This window comes from Mustelus asterias, chromosome 17 (assembly GCF_964213995.1).
Source record: "Mustelus asterias chromosome 17, sMusAst1.hap1.1, whole genome shotgun sequence".
In the NCBI taxonomy this organism is placed as follows: Eukaryota; Metazoa; Chordata; class Chondrichthyes; order Carcharhiniformes; family Triakidae; genus Mustelus; species Mustelus asterias.
The window spans coordinates 743,082-763,462 of NC_135817.1; the positions used below are offsets into that span (position 1 = coordinate 743,082).

Genomic DNA, 20,381 nt, shown 5'->3' on the forward strand with positions numbered 1-20,381 from the left:
AAATGAAGACTTGTGGTGAAAACTGAGAGTCTGGATCTGAATGAAGTGGAGGGGGGTTTCCTGCCACCACACTCAGCTCCAGCTCAGACTCAACGCTCTCTGCACCGAAACATTCTGCTGTCTGATCAGCCACCCTCACAGCAACGAACACTTTCTCTCATCTGAGATCAGATTCCGTTATCTCTTGACTCACATATCACTGCACCGTTTAACCATTCACATGTTCACGACGTGAAAAAGTATAGCAAGATCGGAAATCAGATGTAAATAAAGGAACACATTTCAGACAGAACTTTCAGAACAGATACAGAGTAAATCACCCATTACACTGTCCCCCATCAAACACTCCCAGGACAGGTACAGCACGGGGTTAGATACAGAGTAAAGCTCCCTCTACACTGTCCCCCATCAAACACTCCCAGGACAGGTACAGCACGGGGTTAGATACAGAGTAAAGCTCCCTCTACACTGTCCCCCATCAAACACTCCCAGGACAGGTACAGCACGGGGTTAGATACAGAGTAAAGCTCCCTCTACACTGTCCCCCATCAAACACTCCCAGGACAGGTACAGCACGGGGTTAAATACAGAGTAAAGCTCCCTCTACACTGTCCCCCATCAAACACTCCCAGGACAGGTACAGCACGGGGTTAGATACAGAGTAAAGCTCCCTCTACACTGTCCCCCATCAAACACTCCCAGGACAGGTACAGCACGGGGTTAGATACAGAGTAAAGCTCCCTCTACACTGTCCCCCATCAAACACTCCCAGGACAGGTAGAGCACGGCGTTAGATACAGGGTAAATCTCCCTCTCCACTGTCCCCCATCAAACACTCCCAGGACAGGTGCAGCACGGGGTTAGATACAGAGTAAAGCTCCCACTACACTGTCCCCATTAAACACTCCCAGGACAGGGACAGCACGGGGTTAGATACAGAGTAAAGTTCCCTCTGCACTGTCCCCATAAAACACTCCCAAGACAGGCACAGCACGGGGTTAGATACAGAGTCAAGCTCCCACTACACTGTCCCCGTTAAACACTCCCAGGACAGGTGCAGCACGGGGTTAGATACAGAGTAAAGCTCCCACTACACTGTCCCCCATCAAACACTCCCAGGACAGGTACAGCACGGGGTTAGATACAGAGTAAAGCTCCCTCTACACTGTCCCCCATCAAACACTCCCAGCACAAAAAACAGTTTAATAAAATATCAAAACACATAAAAAATGTCAGGGGTGATTCTCCCAACGCACTGCGCTGTTCTCACCGGGAGACATAAGCACAGGCTGCGTCGCCGGCTCCCCACTGGGTGCCTCGACCACTGGGTGTCTCTGGATTTCTGGAGTTGTCTGCCCCCTGCCAGAAATCGGCATGGAGCCCGATTCAATATTTAACGTCTAATTGTAATCTTATTAGCGGTTCCGGGACTGAATTCTCTGGGCCCGCTCGCCTCTGCCACATCGTCAGAGTGCTTCACTCTTGAAGCATTTCCCACTTCCGGGGAACTATCGCGACAACTCTGCTGGAGTGAAGGGAGGGCAATCGGGGCCCCCCAGATGGTGGGGTGGCAGGGGGTGGTGCCCCCTGGGCATAGGCACCCCAGCAGTGCCAGCCTGTGCCCCTTGTGGGAAATTCTTGTCTGAAGCCCCACTGCAAAAAAACAGCGTGAATTACACCAGTTTTCCCTCAAATTTGGCACCTTTAGGATTTTTTTGGGGAGAATTCCAGCCTCTATTATGGCGGGAATGGATTCGCGAACCCCGCGAATCGGCCAACGTGGGAATCACCCAGCCTACTGCACTAAAAAATTAGCACAGCAGGATGAGAGAATCACGGGATAGGTATAGCTCTTGGGGCTCAAGGGATCGAGGGATATGCTGGGGAGGGGGGATCAGGATATTGAATTTGATGATCAGCCGTGATCAAAATGAATGGCGGAGCAGCTCGAAGGGCCGAATGGCCTCCTCCTGCTTCTCATTTTTGTTTCTATAAAACACGGGAGCAACTTTATAAAACACACAAAACAGTTTGTAAAACAAATAAAACACGGGAACAACTTTATAAAACACACAAAGCAGTTTATAAAACAAATAAAACGCGGAAACAACTTTATAAAACACACAAAACTGTTGAAAAAGCAAATAAAACGCGGAAACAACTTTATAAAACACACAAAACAGTTTATAAAACAAATAGAACACAGGAAAAACTTTATAAAACACACAAAACAGTTTATAAAACAAACAAAACACAGGAACAACTTTATAAAACACACAAAACAGTTTATAGAACAAATCAAACACGGGAACAACTCGTCCATGCCGCCCTTTTTTTATTAACCACTCTGCTACTCCCAATTGCCGCGTTTGGCCCAGATCCCTCTATACCCATTCTACCCAACACACAAAACTGTTTATAAATGAATAAAACACAGGAACAACTTTATAAAACACACAGAACATTTTATAAAACAAATAAAACACACAAACAACTTTATAAAACACACAGAACATTTTATAAAACAAATAAAACACACAAACAACTTTATAAAACACACAGAACATTTTATAAAACAAATAAAACACACAAACAACTTTATAAAACACACAGAACATTTTATAAAACAAATAAAACACACAAACAACTTTATAAAACACACAGAACATTTTATAAAACAAATAAAACACACAAACAACTTTATAAAACACACAGAACATTTTATAAAACAAATAAAACACACAAACAACTTTATAAAACACACAGAACATTTTATAAAACAAATAAAACACACAAACAACTTTATAAAACACACAGAACATTTTATAAAACAAATAAAACACACAAACAACTTTATAAAACACACAGAACATTTTATAAAACAAATAAAACACACAAACAACTTTATAAAACACACAGAACATTTTATAAAACAAATAAAACACAGGAACAACTTTATTAAACACACAAAACAGTTTATAAAACAAATAAACACAAAAGCAGTTTTATAAAATACACAAAACAGTTTTTTAAACGAATAAAACACACGAACAACTTTATAAAACACACAGAACAGTTTATGAAACAAATAAAACACAGGAGCAACTTTATAAAACACAAAACAGTTTTATAATACAAATAAACACACAGAACAGTTTATAAAACAAATAAAACACAGGAACAACTTCATAAAACACACAAAACAGTTTATAAAACAAATAAACACACAATGCAGTTTTATAAACGAATAATACACAGGAACAACTTTATAAAACACACAGAACAGTTTACAAAACAAATAAACACATACACAACTTTATAAAGCACACAAAGCTGTTTTATAAAACACACAAAATAGTTTTATAAACAAATAAAACACGGGAACAACTTTATAAAACGCACAGAACAGTTTATAAAACAAACAAAACACAGGAACAACTTTATAAAACACACAGAACAGTTTATAAGACAAACAAAACACAGGAACAACTTTATAAAACACACAGAACAGTTTATAAAACAAATAAAACACACAAACAACTTTATAAAACGCACAAAACAGTTTATAAAACAAATAAAACACACAAACAACTTTATAAAACACACAAAACAGTTTATAAAACAAATAAACACAATCAACTTTATAAAACACACAAAACTGTTTTATAAACAAACAAAACACAGGAACAACTTTATAAAACACACAGAACAGTTTGTAAACGAATAAAACGCACAAACAACTCGTTCGTGCCGCTGTTGTTTTATTAACCACTCTGCTACTCCCAATTGCCGCGTTTGGCCCAGATCCCTCTATACCCATTCTACCCAACACACAAATCAGATTTATAAATGCATAAAACACAGGAACAACTTTATAAAACACACAAAACAGTTCATGAAACAAATAAAACACAGGAATAACTTTATAAAACACACAAAACAGTTTATAAAACAAATAAACACACAATCAACTTTATAAAACACACAAAACTGTTTTATAAACAAACAAAACACAGGAACAACTTTATAAAACACACAGAACAGTTTGTAAATGAATAAAACGCACAAACAACTCGTTCGTGCCGCTGTTGTTTTATTAACCACTCTGCTACTCCCAATTGCCGCGTTTGGCCCAGATCCCTCTATACCCATTCTACCCAACACACAAAACTGTTTATAAATGCATAAAACACAGGAACAACCTTATAAAACACACAAAACAGTTTATACAACAAACAAAACACAGGAACAACTTTATAAAACACACAAAAAAGTTTATAAAACAAATAAAATGCGGAAACAAGTTTATAAAAGACACAGAACAGTTGAAAAAACAAACAAAACACAGGAACAACTTTATAAAACACACAGAACAGTTTATAAAACAAATAAAACACACAAACAACTTTATAAAACACACAAAACAGTTTATAAAACAATAAACACACAAACAACTTTATAAAACACACAAACAACTTTATAAAACACACAAAACAGTTTATAAAACAAATAAAACGTGGAAACAACTTTATAAAAGACACAAAACAGTTTATAAAACAGACAAAACACAGGAACAACTTTGTAAAACACAAAACAGTTTTATAAAACAAATAAACACACAGAACAGTTTATAAAACAAATAAAACACAGGAACAACTTCATAGAACACACAGAACAGTTTATAAAACAAATAAAACATCGGAACAACTTTATAAAACACACAAAACAGTTTATAAAACAAATAAACACACAATGCAGTTTTATAAACGAATAATACACAGGAACAACTTTATAAAACACACAGAACAGTTTACAAAACAAATAAACACATACACAACTTTTAAAACACACAAAGCAGTTTTATAAAACACACAAAATAGTTTTATAAACAAATAAAACACGGGAACAACTTTATAAAACACACAGAACAGTTTATAAAACAAATAAAACACACAAACAACTTTATAAAACACACAAAACAGTTTATTAAACAAATAAACACACAATCAACTTTATAAAACACACAAAACTGTTTTATAAACAAACAAAACACAGGAACAACTTTATAAAACACACAAAGCAGTTTATAAAACAAATAAAACGCGGAAACAACTTTATAAAACACACAAAACTGTTGAAAAAGCAAATAAAACGCGGAAACAACTTTATAAAACACACAAAACAGTTCATAAAACAAATAGAACACAGGAAAAACTTTATAAAACACACAAAACATTTTATAAAACAAACAAAACACAGGAACAACTTTATAAAACACACAAAACAGTTTATAGAACAAATCAAACACGGGAACAACTCGTCCATGCCGCCCTTTTTTTATTAACCACTCTGCTACTCCCAATTGCCGCGTTTGGCCCAGATCCCTCTATACCCATTCTACCCAACACACAAAACTGTTTATAAATGCATAAAACACAGGAACAACCTTATAAAACACACAAAAAAGTTTATAAAACAAATAAAACACACAAACAAGTTTATAAAACACACAGAACATTTTATAAAACAAATAAAACACACAAATAAGTTTATAAAACACACAAAACAGTTGAAAAAACAAATAAAACACAGGAACAACTTTATAAAACACACAGAACAGTTTATAAAACAAATAAAACACACAAACAACTTTATAAAACACACAGAACAGTTGAAAAAACAAATAAAACACACAATCAACTTTATAAAACACACAAAACAGTTTATAAAACAAATAAAACACAGGAACAACTTTATAAAACACACAGAACAGTTTATAAAACAAATAAACACACAATCAACTTTATAAAACACACAGAACAGTTTATAAAACAAATAAAACACAGGAACAACTTTATAAAACACACAAAACAGTTTATAAAACAAATAAAACGCGGAAACAACTTTATAAAAGACACAGAACAGTTTATAAAACAGACAAAACACAGGAACAACTTTGTAAAACACACAGAACAATTTATAAAACAAATAAAACACAGGAACAACTTGATAAAAGACACAGAACAGTTTAAAAAACAAATAAAACATGGGAACAACTTCATAAAACACACAAAACAGGAGTTGGGGCGTCTTGTTGAAGTTGTACAAAATGTTGATAAGGCCACATTTGGAATGTATACAGTTCTGGTCACCCTGTTTTAGAAAAGATATTATTAAACTAGAAAGAGTGCAGTAAAGATTTACTCGGATGCTACTGGGACTTGATGGTTTGAGTTATAAGGAGAGGCTGGATAAAGGAGATGAGTATACGCCTTGTAGGAAGGGACTTAAGAAAGAAATTAGGAGAGCCAGAAGGGGTCACGAGAAGGCCTTGGCAGGTAAGATTAAGGAGAACCCTAAGGCGTTCTATAAATATGTGAAGAGTAAAAGGATGAGATGTGAAGGAATAGGACCTATAAAATGTGAAGGTGAGAAAGTCTGTACAGAACGGGAAGAAATAGCAGAGGTGCTTAGTGAATATTTTACCTTGTATTCACGGTGGAAAAAGACCTGGGTGGTTGTACTACAGGATTGAGGTGGACTGAAAAGATTGAGTATGTGGACATTAAGAAAGAGGATGTGTTGGAAATTTTGAATAGCATCAAGATAGATAAGTCGCCGGGACCGGATGGGATGTACCCGAGGTTACTGTGGGAGGCGAGGGAAGAGATTGCGGAGCCTCTGGCGATGATCTTTGCGTCGTCGATGGAGACGGGGGAGGTTCTGGAGGATTGGAGGATTGCAGATGTGGTTCCTATATTCAAGAAGTGGAATAGGGATAGCCCAGGAAATTACCGACCGGTGAGTCTAACCTCAGTGGTTGGTAAGTTGATGGAGAAGATCCTGAGGGGCAGGATTTAGGAACATTTAGAGAAGTTTAGTATGCTCAAAAGTAGTCAGCATGGCTTTGTCAAAGGCAAATCGTGCCTTACGAGCCTGGTGGAGTTCTTTGAAAATGTGACTAAACACATTGACGAAGGAAAAGCGGTAGATGTGGTTTACATGGACTTCAGCAAGGCGTTCAATAAAGTCCCCCATGCAAGACTTCTCGAGAAAGTGAGAGGCATGGGATCCAAGGGGCTGTTGCCTTGTGGATCCAGAACTGGCTTGTCTGCAGAAGGCAGAGAGTGGTTGTAGATGGGTCTTTTTCTGAATGGAGGTCGGTCACCAGTGGAGTGCCCCAGGGATCTGTTCTGGGACCCTTGCTGTTTGTCATTTTCATAAATGACCTGGATGAGGAAGTGGAGGGATGGGTTGGTAAGTTTGCCGACGACACGAAGGTTGGTGGTGTTGTGGATAGGTTGGAGGGATGTGAGAAGCTGCAGTGTGACACAGATAGGATGCAAGACTGGGCGGAGAAGTGGCAGATGGACTTCAACCCGGATAAATGTGTAGTGGTCCATTTTGGCAGGTCAAATGGGATGAAGGAGTATAATATCAAGGTAAGACTCTTAGCAGTGTAGAGGATCAGAAGGACCTTGGGGCCCGGGTCCATAGGACTCTTAAAACGGCCTCGCAGGTAGAGGAGGTGGTTAAGAAGGCGTATGGTGTGCTGGCCTTCATCAATCGAGGGATTGAGTTTTGGAGTCGGGAGATAATGATGCAGCTATATAAGACCCTCGTCAGACCCCATGTGGAGTACTGTGCTCTGTTCTGGTCGCCTCATTACAGGAGGGATGTGGAAATGATTGAAAGGGTGCAGAGAAGATTTACAAGGATGTTGCCTGGATTGGTTGGCATGCCTTATGAGGATAGGTTGAGGGAGCTCGGTCTTTTCTCCTTGGAGAGACAAAGGATGAGAGGTGACCTGATAGAGGTGTACAAGATGTTGAGAGGTATAGATGGGGTGTATTTTCAGAGGCTTTTTCGCAGGGTTGAAATAGCTGCTACAAGAGGACACAGGTTTAAGGTGCTGGGGAGTAGGTACAGAGGAGATGTCAGGGGTAAGTTTTTCACTCAGAGGGTGGTGGGTGAGTGGAATCGGCTGCCGTCAGTGGTGGTGGAGGCAAACTCGATAGGGTCTTTTAACAGACTCCTGGATGAGTACATGAGACTTAATAGGATTGATGGTTATAGGTAAGCCGATATATAAGCCTAGGTAGGTAGGGACATGACCGGCGCAACCTGTGGGCTGAAGGGCCTGTTTGTGCTGTATTTTTTCTATGTTCTATGTTCTAAACTGGGACTTTTTTCTCTGGAGCGTAGGAGGCTGAGGGGTGATCTTATAGAGGTCTATAAAACAATGAGGGGTATAGGTCAGTGAGATAGTCAATATCTTTTTCCAAAGGTAGGGGAGTCTAAAACTGGAGGGCATAGGTTTAAGGTGACAGGGGAGAGATACAAAAGGGTCCAGAGGGGCAATGTTTTCACACAGAGGGTGGTGAGTGTCTGGAACAAGCTGCCAGAGGCAGTAGTAGAGGCGGGTACAATTTTGTCTTTTAAAAAACATTTAGACAGTTACATGGGTAAGATGGGTATAGAGGGATATGGGCCAAATGCGGGCGATTGGGACTAGCTTAGGGGTTTAAAAAAAAGGGCGGCATGGACAAGTTGAGCCGAAGGGCCTGTTTCCATGCTGTAAACCTCTATGACTCTATGAGAGTTTTATAAAACAAATAAAACACTGGAACATCTTTATAAAACACACAAAACAGGAGTTGGGACGTCTTGTTGAAGTTGTACAAAATGTTGGTAAGGCCACATTTGGAATGTGTACAGTTCTGGTCACCCTGTTATAGAAAGGATATTATTAAACTAGAAAGAGTGCAGAAGAGATTTACTGGGATGCTACCGGGACTTGATGGTTTGAGTTATAAGGAGAGGCTGGATAGACTGGGACTTTTTTCTCTGGAGCATAGGAGGCTGAGGGGTGACCTTATAGAGGTCGATAAAATAATGAGGGGCATAGATCAGCGAGATAGTCAATATCTTTTCCCAAATGTAGGGGAGTCTAAAACTAGAGAGCATAGGTTTAAGGTGAGAGGGGAGAGATACAAAAGGGTCCAGAGGGGCAATTTTTTCACTCAGAGGGTGGTGAGTGTCTGGAACGAGCTGCCAGAGGTAGTAGTAGAGGCGGGTACAATTTTGTCGTTTAAAAAGCATTCAGACAGTTACATGGGTACGATGGGTATAGAGGGATATGGGCCAAATGCGGGCGATTGGGACTAGCTTAGGGGTTTAAAAAAAAGGGCGGCATGGACAAGTTGGGCCGAAGGGCCTGTTTTCATGCTGTAAACCTCTGTGACTCTATGACAGTTTTATAAAACAAATAAAACACAGGAACAACTTTTTTAAAACACACAAAACAGTTTGTGAAACAAATAAAACACAGGAACAACTTTATAAAACACACAAAACAGTTTATAAAACACATAAAACTGTTAATAAAATTGTTCTCACCAGTGAGAATCACAGATGGTCTCCACCAGTGAGTGGTAGCCAGGCGTGATGGGTTCCCTGCGGGTATTGGAGGCCATTGACGCACCCTGGTGTACCGGGGCAGGGCTGGGCAGTGTCCGTGGGGCAGCGTCAGTCTGGCACTGCCTGGCTGGTACCCTGGCACTGTCCAATGGGCACCCTGGCACTGCCCACTGGGCACCATAACCGTGCAAGCGGCAGTGCCAATGGGTTGGGGCTGGAGTGGAGTCACAGCCTGTGGGGGTGGATCTACGACAGGGGGAGGTAATTGGACCTCTGTGAGGGGAGGGGTTTGTGGGGAAAGGGGGAACTCTGCAGGGCGGGTGACCAGGAGGGAGGGAGGAAAACTGCGGAAAGGGGTGATCAGGAAGGAGGGACAGAGCGTCAGAGTTAACTCCAAACCTGCAGAAAAACTTACAAAATTCTCACAGGGCTAGACAGGGTAGATTCAGAAAGAATGTCCCCAATGGTGGGGGAATCCAGAACTAGAGGTCATCACAGAATCATAGAATAATAGAATCCCTACAGTGCAGAAGGAGGCCATTTGGCCCATCGAGTCTGCATCGACCACAATCCCACCCAGGCCCTATCCCCATAACCGCATGCATTTAGCCTAGCTAGCCCCCTGACACTAAGGGGCAATTTAAGCATGGCCAATCCACCTTACCCCCACATCTTTGGACTCATCTATCATTTGAGGATAAGGGGTAAACTTTTTAGAACTGAGGTGAGGAGAAATTTCTTCACCCAGAGGGTGGTGAATGTGTGGAATTCACTCCCACAGAAAGTAGTTGAGGCCAAAACATTGTCTAGTTTCAAGAAGAAATTAGTTATCGCTCTTGGGGCTAAAGGGATGGAGGGATATCGGGGGAAGGGGGGAATCAGGATATTGAATTTGATGATCAGCCATGATAAAATGAATGGCGGAGCAGCTCGAAGGGCCGAATGGCCTCCTCCTGCTTCTAGTTTCTATGTTTCTCTGAGCTTACAGGATAACAGTAAGAAGTCTCCCAACACCAGGTTAAAGTCCAACAGGTTTATTTGGTAGCAAATACCATAAGCTTTCGGAGCGCTGCTCCTTCGTCAGATGGAGTGGAAATGTGCTCTCAAACAGTGCACAGAGACACAACATCAAGTTACAGAATACTGATTAGAATGCGAATCCCTAAAGCCACAGTGTCTCTGTATGCTCTGTTTGAGAGCACATTTCCACTCCATCTGACGAAGGAGCAGTGCTCCGAAAGCTTATGGTATTTGCTACCAAATAAACCTGTTGGACTTTAACCTGGTGTCGTGAGACTTCTTACTGTGTTCACCCCAGTCCAACGCCGGCATCTCCACATCATGACTTACAGGATAACACAGACTGATATCAAAATAATTGCCCGTGTGATCCTGTAGAATTAATATCTGTGTTATAGAGTCATCGAGGTTTACAGCATAGAAACAGGCCCTTCGGCCCAACTTGTCCATGCTGTCCAATTATGACCATTAAGCTGATCCCAATTGCCCGCATTTGGCCCATATCCCTCTATACCAATATTACCCATGTAACTGTCTAAATGTTTTTTAAAAGACAAAATTGTACCTGCCTCTACTACGACCTCTGGCAGCTTGTTCCATGATGTGGAGATGCCGGCGTTGGACTGGGGTGAACACAGTAAGAAGTCTCACAACACCAGGTTAAAGTCCGACAGGTTTATTTGGTAGCAAATACCATAAGCTTTCAGAGCACTGCTCCTTCATCAGATGGAGTGGAAATCTGACGAAGGAGCAGCGCTCCGAAAGCTTATGGTATTTGCTACCAAATAAACCTGTTGGACTTTAACCTGGTGTTGTGAGACTTCTTACTGTGTTAGCTTGTTCCAGACACTCACCACCCTCTGAATGAAAACATTACCCCTCTGAACCCATTTGTATTTCTCCCCTCTCACCTTAAACCTGTGCCCTCTAGTTTTAGACTCCCCTACCTTTGGGAAAAGATATTGACTATCGAGCTGATCTATGCCCCTCCATTATTTTATAGACCTCTATAAGCTCACCCCTCAGCCTCCTACGCTCCAGGGAAAAAAGTCCCAGTCTATCCAGCCTCTCCTTATAACTCAAACCATCAAGTCCCAGTAGCATCCTAGTAAATCTTTTCTGCACTCTTTCTAGCTTAATAATATCCTTTCTATAATAGGGTGACCAGAACTGTACACATTATTCCAATGTCTTGTACAACTTCAACAAGACATCGCAACTCCTGTATTCAATGTTCTGACCAATGAAACCAAACATGCTGAATGCCTTCTTCACCACTCTGTCCACCTGTGACGCCACTTTCAAGGAGTTATGAACCGGTACCCCTCGATCTCTTTTTTCGATGACTCTTCCCAACACCCTACCATTAACTGAGTAAGTCCTGCCCTGGTTCGATCTACCAAAATTCATCACCTCACATTTATCTAAATTAAACTCCATCAGCCCACTGGCCTAATTGATCAAGATCCCATTGCAATCCTAGATAACCTTCTTCACTGTCCACTATGCCACCAATTTTGGTGTCATCTGCAAACTTACTAACCATGCCTACTAAATTCTTGTCCAAATCATTAATATAAATGACAGATAACAGTGGACCCAGCACCGATCCCTGAGGCACACCACTGGTCACAGGCCTCCAGTTTGAAAAACAACCCTCTACAACCACCCTCTGTCTTCTCTCATCAAGCCAATTTTGTATCCATTTAGTTACCTCACTCTGGATCCCGTGAGATTTAACCTTATGCAGCAACCTACCATGTGGAACTTGTCAAAGGCCTTGCTAAAGTCCACGTAGACAACATCAACTGCACTGCCCTCATCTACCTTCTTGGTTACCCCTTCAAAAAACTTCATCAAATTCATGAGACGTGATTTTCCACTCACAAAGCCATGCTGACTGTCCCTAATCAGTCCCTGCATCTCTAAATGCCTGTAGATCCTGTCTCTCAGAATACCTTATAACAATTTACCTACTACAGAAGTGAGGCTCACCGGCCTGTAGCTCCCAGGCTTTTCCCTGCAGCTCTTCTTAAACAAAGGCACAACATTTGCCATTCTCCAATCTTCAGGCACCTCACCCGTGGCTGTCGATGATTCAAATATCTCGGCTAGGGGACCCGCAATTTCCTCCCTAGCCTCCCACAATGTCCTGGGATATACCTCATCAGGTCCCGGGGATTTATCTACCTTGATGCGCTTTAAAACTTCCAGGACCTCCTTCTCTGGAATGTGTACGCTCCTCAAGACATCACTATTTATTTCCCCAAGTTCCCGAACCTCCAGGCCTTTCTCAGCAGTAAATACTGATGAGAGATATTCATTTAGGATCTCACCCATCTCCTGTGGATCCGTACATAGATGACCTTGTTGATCCTTAAGGGGCCCGACTCTCTCCCTTGTTACTCTTTTGTCCTTTTTGTGTTTGTAGAAGCTCTTTGGATTCTCCTTTGCCTTATCTGCCAAAGCAATCCCGTGTCCCCCTTTTGCCCTCCTGATTTCTCTCTTAACTCTACCCCGACACCCTCTATACTCTTCAAGGGATCCACTTGATCCCAGCTGCCTATGCATGTCATGTGCCTCCTCCTTCTTCTTGACCAGGGCCTCAATATCCCGAGTCATCTTTGGTTCCCTACCTTCTGCCAGCCTTGCCCTTCACTCTAAGAGGAATGTGTTTACCCTGAACCCTGGTTAACACACTTTTGAAAGCCTCCCACTTACCAGACATCGCTTTGCTTGCCAACAGACTCCCCCAATCAACTTTTGAAAGTTCCTGCCTGATACCATCAAAATTGGCCTTGCCTCAATTTAGAATTTTAACTTTTGGGCCAGACCTATCATTCTCCATAGCTATCTTAAAACTAATAGAATTATGGTCACTGGTCCCAAAGTGATCCCTCACTAACACTTCTGTCACCTGCCCTTCCTTATTTCCCAAGAGGAGGTCAAGTTTTGCCCCCTTTCAAGTCGGGCCATCCACATACTGAATGAGAAATTCCTCCTGAATACACTCAACAAATTTCTCTCCACCCAACCCTCTAATACTCTGGCTGTCCCAGTCAATGTTGGGAAAGTTAAAGTCCTCGACTATTACCACTCTCCTTTCAGGGTCAGTTTAAACTGACCCCTGACCCCAGAGCTTAAACTGACCCCTGAACCCAGAGTTATACTGCGGGAGGATGCCTCGAAAAGCTCATACAGCGAGGCAATATGGGTGAGCTCAGGAATAGGAAGGGTGTAGTCACAATGTTGAGGTTTACTACAGGCCGCCTAACAGCCAGTGGGAGATTGAGGAACAGATATGTAGGCAGATTTTGGCAAGGTGTAAAAGTAACAGGGTTGTTGTGATGGGAGATTTTAACTTCCCCTATATTGATTGGGACTCACTTAGTGCTAGGGACTTGGCTGGGACAGAGTTTGTAAGGAGCATCCAGGAGGGCTTCTTGAAACAGTATGTAGACACTCCAACTAGGGAAGGGGCCATACTGGACCTGGTATTGGGGAATGAGCCCGGCCAGGTGGTCGACGGTTCAGTAGGGGAGCAGTTCGGGAACAGTGACCACAATTCAGTAAGCTTTAAGGTACTGATGGATAAAGATAAGCGTAGTCCTCAAGTGAAGGTGCTAAACTGGGGGAAGGCTAATTACAACAATATTAGGCAGGAACTGAAGAATGGAGATTGGGGGCAGATGTTTGAGGGCAAATCAACATCTGGCATGTGGGAGGCTTTCAAGTGTAGGTTGATAGGGATTTGGTGGATGATGAGTCTGGGAAAGGGTGTGTAGATAGTTTGAGTCATGTTGAGATCAGAAAGGAGGAGGTATTGGGGTTCTTGAGAAACATTAAGGTAGACAAGTCCCCAGGGCCTGATGGGATATATCCCAGAATACTGAGAGAGGCAAGGGAGGAAATTGCTGGGGCCTTGAGAGAAATCTTTGTATCCTCACTGACTACAGGGGAGGTCCCAGAGGATTGGAGAATAGCCAGTGTTGTTCCTTTGTTTAAGAAGGGTAGCAAGAATAATCCAGCTAATTACAGGCCGGTGAGCCTTACATCAGTGGCAGGGAATTTATTGGAGAGGATTCTTTGAGACAGAATTTACTCCCACTTGGAAATAAGTGGACATATTCGTGAGAGGCAACATGGTTTTGTGAAGGGGAGGTCGTGTCTCACTAACTTGATCGAGTTCTTCGAGGAAGTGACGAAGATGATTGATGAGGGGAGGGCAGTGGATGTTGTCTACATGGACTTCAGTAAGGCCTTTGACAAGGTCCCTCATGGCAGACTGGTGCAGAAGGTGAAGTCGCATGGGATCAGAGGTGAGCTGGCAAGGTGGATACAGAACTGGCTCGGCCATAGAAGTCATGATGTGGAGATGCCGGCGTTGGACTGGGGTAAACACAGTAAGAAGTTTAACAACACCAGGTTAAAGTCCAACAGGTTTATTTGGCTCCGAAAGCTTGTGTGGCTTTTGCTACCAAATAAACATAGAAACATAGAAACATAGAAAACTACAGCACAAAACAGGCCCTTCGGCCCCACAAGTTGTGCCGAACATATCCCTACCTTTTAGGCCTACCTATAACCCTCCATCCTATTAAGTCCCATGTACTCATCCAGGAGTCTCTTAAAACACCCCATTGAGTTTGTCTCCACCACGACTAACGGCAGCCGATTCCACTCGCCCACCACCCTCTGTGTAAAAAACTTCCCCCTAACATTTCCCCTGTACCTACCCCCCAGCACCTTAAACCTGTGTCCTCTCGTAGCAGCCATTTCCACCCTGGGAAAAAGCCTCTGAGAGTCCACCCGATCTATGCCTCTCAACATCTTATATACCTCTATTAGGTCTCCTCTCATCCTACGTCTCTCCAAGGAGAAAAGACCGAGCTCCCTCAGCCTATTCTCATAAGGCATGCCACTCAATCCAGGCAACATCCTTGTAAATCTCCTCTGCACCCTTTCAATCTTTTCCACATCCTTCCTGTAATGAGGCGACCAGAACTGAGCACAATACTCCAAGTGGGGTCTGACGAGGGTCTTACATAGCTGCATCATTATCCCCGGACTCCTGAACTCAGTCCTTCAATTGATAAAGGCCAGCACACCATACGCCTTCTTAACCACCTCTTCCATCTGTTGGACTTTAACCTGGTGTTGTTAAACTTCTTACTGTGTCCTCGGCCATAGAAGACAGAGGGTAGCAGCGGAAGGGTGCGTTTATGAATGGAGGGCTGTGACAAGTGGCGTTCCTCAGGGATCAGTGCTGGGACCTTTGCTGTTTGTAATATATATAAATGATTTGGAGGAAAATGTAACTGGTTTGATTAGTAAGTTTGCGGATGACACAAAGGTTGGTGAATTTGCGGATAGCGATGAGGATCATCAGAGGATACAGCAGGATATAGATCATTTGGAGGCTTGGGAGGGGAGATGGCGATGGAGTTTAATCCGCACAAATGTGAGGTAATGTATTTTGGAAGGTCTAATACAGATAGGAAATATACAGTAAATGGCAGAACCCTTAAGAGTGTTGATAGACAGAGGGATCTGGGTGTACAGGTACACAGGTCACTGAAAGTGGCAGTGCAGGTGGAGAAGGTAGTCAAGAAGGCATACGGCATTCTTGCCTTCATCGGCCGGGGTACTGAGTTTAAAAATTGGCAAGTCATGTTGCAGCTTTATAGAACCTTAGTTAGGCCGCACCTGGAATGCAGTGTTCAATTCTGGTCACCACACTACCAGAAGGATGTGGAGGCTTTGGCAAGGGTACAGAAAAGATTCACCTGGATGTTGCCTGGTATGGAGGGCATTAGCTATGAGGAGAGGTTGGAGAATCTTGGTTTGTTCTCACTGGAGCGACGGAGGTTGAGGGGCGACCTGTTAGAGGTTTACAAGATTATGAGGGGCATGGACAGAGTGGATAGTCAGAAGCTTTTTCCCAGGGTGGACGAGTCAATTACTAGGGGGCACAGGTTTAAGGTGCGAGGGGCAAGATTTAAAGGAGATGTACGAGTCAAGTTTTTTACACAGAGGGTGGTGGGTGCCTGGAACTCGTTGCCGGGGGAGGTAGTGGAAGCAGATACAATAGTGACTTTTAAGGCGCGTCTGGACAAAGACATGAATAGGATGGGAATAGAGGGACATGGTCCCCGGAACGGTAGGGGGTTTTAGTTCAGTCGGGCAGCATGGTCGGTGCAGGCTTGGAGGGCCGAAGGGCCTGTTCCTGTGCTGTAATTTTCTTTGTTCTTTGTTCTTTAAATGGACCCAGACCTCTGAACCCAGAGTTAAACTGACCCCTTACCCCTGAACTCTCACCCTTGAACCCAGAGTTTAAACTGGCCCCTGACCCCAGAGCTTAAACTGACCCTGACCCCTGAACCCATAGTTTTAACTGACCCTGACCGCTGAACCCAGAGTTTAAACTGACCCTGACCCCTGAAGGAGCTTAAACTGACCCCGACCCCTGAACCCAGAGTTTGAACTTACCCCTGACCCCAGAGCTTAAACTGTCCCCAACCCTTGAACCCAGTTTAAACTGACCGCATCCCTGAACCCAGAGTCCAGACTGATTCCTGAACCCAGAGTTTAAACTGACCCCAACCCCTGACCCCAGAGTTTAAACTCTCCCTGACCCCAGAGTTCAAACTGATCCTGACCCCTGAACCCAGTTTAAACTGACCACGTCCCTCAACCCAGCATTTAGACTGACTCCTGATCCCTGAATCCAGAGTTTAAACTGAACCCTGAACCCAGATCCTGACCCCTGACCCCAGAGTTTAAACTGACCTCGGCCATTGAAACCAGAGTTCAAACTGACCTCTGATCCCTGATCCCGGAGTTTAAGCCAACTCCGACCTCTGAACCCAGGGTTTAAGATGGCTACGCTGGGTTTTTATTTAATAACCTTGAGGCATAAATGAAATAAAAATTTAAGTTTTGACATCATTCACGCATATTTGACATAATTTGTCAGGTACATTAACCAATATCTTCCGTGGCACTGTTTGGATTCTCCGCAATACAACAAGATAATATTAATTCATACTCACAGCTTACTCACTTTCAAAGTCGCTCAGGAGTTGAGGCACCGATGGTAGTTTAATCTGGTTGAGGTAACTGAATGTGCTGTGAATCGACATGCTGCGTGTATATATAATATACATCTAGATGTGAGTTAATGAGTGAACTTTGATTGTTCCTAGAACGTCAGGTAAAAAAGTCCCCAACACCTTCAGCGCCTCTACCCCAGCGACTGCCTTCTAACCATCTGCGTCAGTAACCCAGCAAAACTGGTACCACTACATCACGCAACGGCATGTACAACTTACAACACAGTCCCACATCAAAGACTCGACCGCCCCATTCTTAATTGGAAATATCAATTCGAATGTTTTCGATAAATTATTTTTGAAATAGGGCTTTCCGCTTGTGGTTTGAGATTGAACCCGTTCGGAGAAACAGTACTCTAAGGTAGCGTTTCGAAACTAACAGGGATCTAAACAGCATACAGGGTGACCCACTACGAAACAACCTTGTCAAACTGAAGATTCCCCATTTCTGGAAGAGTTTAACCAATTGCCTCTTCACTTTCACACCTTATTACTTAAATGGGTATAAATTGAGAGAGGCGGATACTCAGCGAGGCCTTGGTGTCCTCGTGCATCAGTCGCTGAGAGTAAGCGTGCAGGTACAGCAGGCAGTAAAGAAGGTGAATGGTATGTTGGCCTTCATAGCGAGAGGATTTGAGTATAAGGATAGGGATGTTTTGCTGCAATTGTACAGGGCGTTGGTGAGGCCACACCTGGAGTATTGTGTGCAGTTTTGGTCTCCTTATCTGAGGAAGGATGTCCTTGCTATAGAGGGAGCACAGCGAAGGTTTACCAGGCTGATTCCTGGGATGGCAGGTCTGTCATATGAGGAGAGACTAAGTCGGTTAGGATTATATTCACTGGAGTTTAGAAGAGTGAGAGGGGATCTCATAGAAACTTATAAAATTCTAACAGGGTTAGACAGGGTAGATTCAGAAAGTGTTCCCAATGGTGGGGGGAGTCCAGAACTAGGGGTCATAGTTTGAGGATAAGGGGGAAACCTTTTAGAACTGAGGTGAGGAGAAATTTCTTCACCCAGAGGGTGGTGAATGCGTGGAATTCACTCCCACAGAAAGTAGTTGAGGCCAAAACGTTGTGTGATTTCAAGAAGAAATTAGATATCGCTCTTGGGGCTAAAGGGACCGAGGGATATGGGGGGGACGGGGGGGATCAGGATATTGAATTTGATGATCAGCCATGATCAAAATGAATGGTGAAGCAGGTCGAAGGGCCTAATGGCCTCCTCCTGCTCCTAACTTCTATGTTCCTATGATCTTCCAGCATAAACACAGTAAAGAGTCTAACAACACCTGGTTAAAGTCCAACATGTATATTTGGTAGCAAACGCCACTAGCTTTCGGAATGCTGCTCCTTCGTCAGATGGAGTGGAAAGGCAGGTTTTCACTCCATTTGATGGAGGAGCCGCACTCTGAAAGCAAGTGGCGTTTGCTACCAAATAAACCTGTTGGACTTTAACCTGGTGTTGTTAGACTCCTTACTGTGTTTACCCCAGTCCAACACCGGCATTTCCACATCATGACTTCCAGGATAACACAGATAGATATCAAAATAACTGTCTGTGTGCTCCTGTACAAAAACTATCTGTGTAATCCTGCATAACTATCTGTGTGATCCTGTATAATAACTATCTGTGTGATCCTGTATGATAACTATCTGTGTAATCCTGTATAATAACTATCTGTGTAATCCTGTATAATAACTATCTGTGTAATCCTGTACAATAACCATAAGACCATAAGACATAGGAGCGGAAGTAAGGCCATTCGGCCCATCGAGTCCACTCCACCATTCAATCATGGTTGATTTCAACTCCATTTACCCGCTCTCTCCCCATAGCCCTTAATTCCTCGAGAAATCAAGAATTTATCAATTTCTGTCTTGAAGACGCTCAACGTCTCGGCCTCCACAGCCCTCTGTGGCAATGAATTCCACAGACCCACCACTCTCTGGCTGAAGAAATTTCTCCTCATCTCTGTTCTAAAGTGACTCCCTTTTATTCTAAGGCTGTGCCCCCGCGTCCTAGTCTCCCCTGTTAATGGAAACAACTTCCCTACGTCCATCCTATCTAAGCCGTTCATTATCTTGTAAGTTTCTATCAGATCTCCCCTCAACCTCCTAAACTCCAATGAATATAATCCCACGATCCTCAGACGTTCATCGTATGTCAGGCCTACCATTCCTGGGATCATCCGTGTGAATCTCCGCTGGACCCGCTCCAGTGCCAGTATGTCCTTCCTGAGGTGTGGGGCCCAAAATTGCTCACAGTACTCCAAATGGGGCCTAACCAGTGCTTTATAAAGCCTCAGAAGTACATCCCTGCTTTTGTATTCCAAGCCTCTTGAGATAACAATCTGTGTAATCCTGTATAATAACTATCTGTGTGATCCTGTATAATAACTATCTGTGTGGTCCTGTATAATAACTATCTGTGTGATCCTGTATAATAACTATCTGTGTGGTCCTGTATAATAACTATCTGTGTGATCCTGTATAATAACTATCTGTGTGGTCCTGTATAATAACTATCTGTGTCACAGAGTCATAGAGGTTTACAACATGGAAACAGTCCCTTCGGCCCAACTTGCCCATGCCACTCAGTTTTTACCATTAAGCTGCTCCCAAGTGCCCGCATTTGGCTCATATCCCTCTATACCCATCTCATCCATGTAACTGTCTAAACGCTTTTTAAAAGACAAAATTGTACCTGCTTCTCCTACTACCTCTAGCAGCTTGTTCCAGACACTCACCACGCTCTGTGTGAAAATATTGCCCCTCTGGACCCTTTTGTATCTCTCCCATCTCACCTTAAACCGATATCCCCTCGTTTTA

The 20,381-nt window shown here is 42.9% G+C and overlaps 1 protein-coding gene across 4 annotated transcripts in view; it reads right to left on the bottom strand.

The window, feature by feature from the left end:
• LOC144506109 (forkhead box protein P1-B-like) overlaps positions 1 to 17,745 on the bottom strand; it is a 37,540-nt gene extending 19,795 nt beyond the window's left edge. The window contains exon 1 of one of the 4 annotated variants that reach the window (XM_078231924.1): positions 17,493 to 17,745. The gene's annotated coding sequence lies outside the window, so the exon portion shown is untranslated. The remainder of the gene's footprint in view (positions 1 to 17,492) is intronic. The other 3 variants (XM_078231925.1, XM_078231926.1, XM_078231927.1) reach the window with 3 other exon arrangements.
• Positions 17,746 to 20,381: the final 2,636 nt, after the last annotated feature.